The 4,462-nt window shown below is 45.2% G+C and overlaps 3 non-coding genes across 3 annotated transcripts; 2 read left to right on the forward strand and 1 right to left on the reverse strand.

The window, feature by feature from the left end:
• Positions 1-1,155: 1,155 nt before the first annotated feature.
• On the reverse strand, positions 1,156-1,226 carry trnag-gcc. Its single transcript has one exon. It is a non-coding gene; the product is annotated as a tRNA-Gly (tRNA).
• A 2,378-nt stretch (positions 1,227-3,604) lies between these two features.
• trnag-gcc lies at positions 3,605-3,675 on the forward strand. The gene has a single exon. It is a non-coding gene; the product is annotated as a tRNA-Gly (tRNA).
• A 455-nt stretch (positions 3,676-4,130) lies between these two features.
• On the forward strand, positions 4,131-4,201 carry trnag-gcc. The gene has a single exon. It is a non-coding gene; the product is annotated as a tRNA-Gly (tRNA).
• The last annotated feature ends 261 nt before the right edge of the window (positions 4,202-4,462 follow it).

Below are 4,462 nucleotides of genomic sequence, written 5' to 3' on the forward strand. Positions count from 1 at the left end.
GCTCTCTTGCCATTTTTGTGTCAATGGCTTGCTTCTGTATTGCAACAGAAATGAATCACTTATGGCCAAAAAACACCATGTGGGGCACACTTGGAAAATTAGACCTGGATGTTTGAGAATCTCTCACCAACAACTCACTCTTTGGGGCTCCTTAAACAAAGTCAATCAACGTCTGAAAGCAGAAGACTACCTGAATATTGTTTGCTTGACTATGTGGATACTTTGACTGTGTTTTCTTATTCTTCTTTTGCCCATCTTGCTGTTTGTGTGCATTGGTACATTACAGTTGTACAATACTTTCAATAAAAGCTCATGGATTACAAAACATTTTTGTACCAACACTTTGTTGGAAGACCCAGCGACGACCTAAGGATAGACTACGAGCTGATTTCTGCATATTATCCCTCAAAATGTCAACAGAGTTTTTGGAAACTTGGACTTACAACCACGCCCAGGTTTGTTTCTTGCAGAATTTGTCTCCTTGTACTTGGCAATGATGCAACGTACAGCGGTTCTAGACACTGTGAAATGCTTGGAAATGGCAGTGTAGCCTTCCCCCTTATCATGAGCCTCCACTATCTTCTTTCTGAGCTCAAGACTGATTTCCTTTGGCATTGGCATGGTGAGTAAAAGTAGTCCGTCTCAATAATGTGTTAAAGTGCCCTGTTCAAAACAGGATGTAACAGTACACATCCCCCATTTTTAAACATGGATATAATACTAATGCTGGATACGGTGCGGTAAATCAGCCCTCTTGCCATTTTGTGTCAATGGCTTGCTTCTGTATTGCAACAGAAATGAATCACTTATGGCCCAAAAAACACCATGTGGGGCACACTTGGAAAATTAAGACCTGGATGTTTGAGAATCTCTCACCAACAACTCACTCTTTGGGCTCCTTAACACAAGTCAATCAACGTCTGAAAGCAGAAGACTACCTGAATATTGTTGCTGACTATGTGGATACCTTGACTGTGTTTTCTTATTCTTCTTTTGCCCCATCTTGCTGTTTGTGGCATTGGTACATTACAGTTGTACAATACTTCAATAAAAGCTCATTGTTACAAAACATATTTTGGTACCACACTGTACAATTATCCCAAGAAGTGTGTTGCACTGTTGGGGTATCAAACCCGAGAAAATGAAAAAGTGGGCTGCATTGGCCGGGAATCGAACCCGGGCCTCCCGCGTGGCAGGCGAGAATTCTACCACTGAACCACCAATGCGCACATGACCAATCAACATACCACTGCGCGAACGAACACAATAAACTTTCCCATGGCTGCATCTAAACAGTGTACATTGTACATGACTTTACACCAGTCCAGAAAAAGCACATGTGCAGCAAAAGGATGCCCCATGCGAGGCTCAGGAGGTGTACTCCACACTAACTTTGGATGAAAGTGCTGACTATGATGTTGGTAAAGCTGCTATTTTTCATGCCTATGAGCTAGTGCCACAGGCTTATAGACCGCGCTTTCGTAGCTATTCCAAAGGTGAAAAGCAAACCTTTGTGGAATTTGCCCGAAAAAAAGAAATTTTGTTTGATCGCTGGTGCACTTCACAAAGAGTGGAAACGAGAGAGCAATTGCGACAGTTGATTCTGCTGGAAGAGCTAAAAAATTGTGTTCCGGCGGTGGTTTCCACTTATTTAAGTGAGCAGAGAGCAAAAACTGTAGAGGAGGCTGCTGTACTTGCGGATGAGTATGTGTTGGCCCATAAAGTTACATTTAGTGACAAGTTCCAGCCTGAGACTAAAATGCATACACTCCCTCGGCGTTCTTACTTTTCCAACGAAGTTTCTGGTGGTAGTACTGGTCCCTACGCTTCCGGTAGTAAAGCCTCTAGTTCTAGAAATGGAAGTTCAGATAGGGCTTGCTTCTACTGCAAGGAGCTAGGTCACATTGTAGCTGACTGTCCTGTGTTAAGTAAGAAGCAGAAACCTAAACCTGTGGCTTTAATTGGTTCTGTGCTCCGCCCGCTCCCTGCTGCTGATTTTGAGCAAGAGACATGCTGCTCGGACAGTTCTGAACCCTCAGGTTTTGAACCATTTATCATCGATGGCTTTCTAGTGATGTCTGGGTCCGACCGTGCCATACCCATTCGTATCCTGCGGGACACTGGTGCATCCAAGTCTATACTCCGGCAAGGAGTGTAACCCCTGTCTGAGGAGTCTTTCCTTGGTGGTGATGCACTGATACAAAGATGTGAGATGTCCTACCTCAGGGCACCCTTGCATTGTGTGTATTTGAGGTGCGGTTTGGTTACAGGGCTCGTGCCAGTGGGTTTGCGTCCTTACATTCCAGTTGAGGGGGTCAACCTCATTTTAGGTAACGACCTTGCTGGGGAAAAGGTGTTTCCTCCACCAGTTGTGACAGACAGCCCTGTGCCCTCTGAACAGTCTGACCACAAGTGTTGGTAAATCTAGAGACTCATGTGTCTTATCTTTCTGACTCTCAAAGGGAAGATGTTCTCCAGCTGATACGTGGCCATCTTGCTTTGTTCTCAGATGTACCCACTTGCACAAATGTATTGCAGCATGATATTGACGTAGGTGATAGTACTCCGATCAAGTAGCATCCTTATCGTGTAAACCCTATCAAGCATGAATTAATGCAGAAAGAGGTTGAGTACTTGTTAACCAATGGTCTTGCAGTTCCCAGCACCAGTTCTTGGAGCTCACCCTGTTTACTGGTCCCAAAAGCTGACTTGACTCCTAGGTTCTGCACAGACTATCTGAGAGTTAACAGTGTAACCAAACCTGATTCGTTCTCTCTTCCCCGTGTTGAGGACTGCATTCATAGGGTAGGAACAGCTTGTTATGTGACAAAGCTAGATTTGCTTAAGGGTTACTGGCAAGTTCCCTTGACACAGAGAGCCTCTGATATCTCTGCCTTTGTCACCCCTGACAATTTTTTTCAGTACACTGTAATGGCATTCGGCATGCGTAACGCCCGCTACCTTTCAGCGACTCATATGGACAGTGTTGTCTGGTGTAACTAACTGTGAGGCCTATTTAGACGATGTTGTAGTGTATTCATCTGACTGGGAGAGTCATGAATACTCTCTTGACTGTTTTCCAGCGCTTTGAAAATGCCTCGTTGACCCTGAACTTGAGTAAGTGTGAGTTTGCAAAAGCCACCATCACTTATCTTGGCAAGGAAGTAAGTCAGGGCCAGGTTCGTCCTCTTGCAGCTAAGATCAGTGCTGTTGCTGAGTACCCAGCTCCCATCACCAAGCGCCAGTTACGGCGTTTCCTAGGACTAGCAGGTTACTATAGGGCTTTTTGTCGTAACTTTGCTAGTATTGTTTCTCCCCTGACTGACCTTGTCAGTCCTGCTAGGGAGTTGGTGTGGGATTCCAGATGTGAGCAGGCCTTCCAAGCTGTGAAAGCTGTCCTGTGTAATTCACCAGTTCTTGCTGCCCCCAACTTTGCTATTCTGTTCAAGCTAGAGGTCGATCCAGGAAGACTCAGCAGGCATCGATCACCCTGTCTGCTATTTTTCCAAAAAGTTCTCACAGACCCAGCAGAACTACAGCACGATTGAGGTTTCAGATGTTTGTTGTGTTCGTTGGCGCAGTGGTACGACAAGTGGTCATGAGAGCATTGGTGGTTCAGTGGTAGAATTCTCGCCTGCCACGCGGGAGGCCCGGGTTCGATTCCCGGTCAATGCATTGAGTCTCACTTAGTTTATAGCACCACGCTACTCATGGGTAAATCCAACCTTTGCTCTCAAAGTTGTCGGTGTTGTAGGTGTCACATGATGATAGCAGTTGAAGTAGTCTTTGTTGACACGCCAGTGTGGTTTTTGTATCTGCATTTCCTTGGATACAGGCACTGTGACTCTTGTGTGAGGGATAACTTGTCTTTTGTCTTTATCACATTGAGAGATCTTTTCCATTTTACCCCCCTAGGTTAAGCATATTGCTGGCCTCGTTGGTGCAGTAGGCAGTGCGTCAGTCTCATAATCTGAAGGTTGTGAGTTTGAGCCTCACAAGGGGCATCCTTTTGCTGCACATGTGCTTTTTTCTGGACTGGTGTGAAGGCATGTACAATGTACACTGTAGATGCAGCAGTGGGAAAGTTTGTTGTGTTCGTTCGCGCAGTGGTATGTTATTTGATCATGTGCGCATTGGTGGTTCAGTGGTAGAATTCTCGCCTGCCACGCGGGAGGCCCGGGTTCGATTCCCGGCCAATGCAACCCACTTTTTCATTTTCTCGGGTTTGATACCCCAACAGTGCAACACACTTCTTGGGATAATTGTACAGTGTGGTACCAAAATATGTTTTGTAACAATGAGCTTTTATTGAAGTATTGTACAACTGTAATGTACCAATGCCACAAACAGCAACACGGGGCAAAAGAAGAATAAGAAAACACAGTCAAGGTATCCACATAGTCAGCAACAATATTCAGGTAGTCTTCTGCTTTCAGATGTTGATTGACTGGTGTTAAGGGGC

The sequence above is a fragment of the Seriola dumerili genome, unplaced genomic scaffold (assembly GCF_002260705.1).
Source record: "Seriola dumerili isolate Sdu_G_001 unplaced genomic scaffold, Sdu_1.0 BDQW01000200.1, whole genome shotgun sequence".
NCBI lineage: Eukaryota > Metazoa > Chordata > Actinopteri > Carangiformes > Carangidae > Seriola > Seriola dumerili.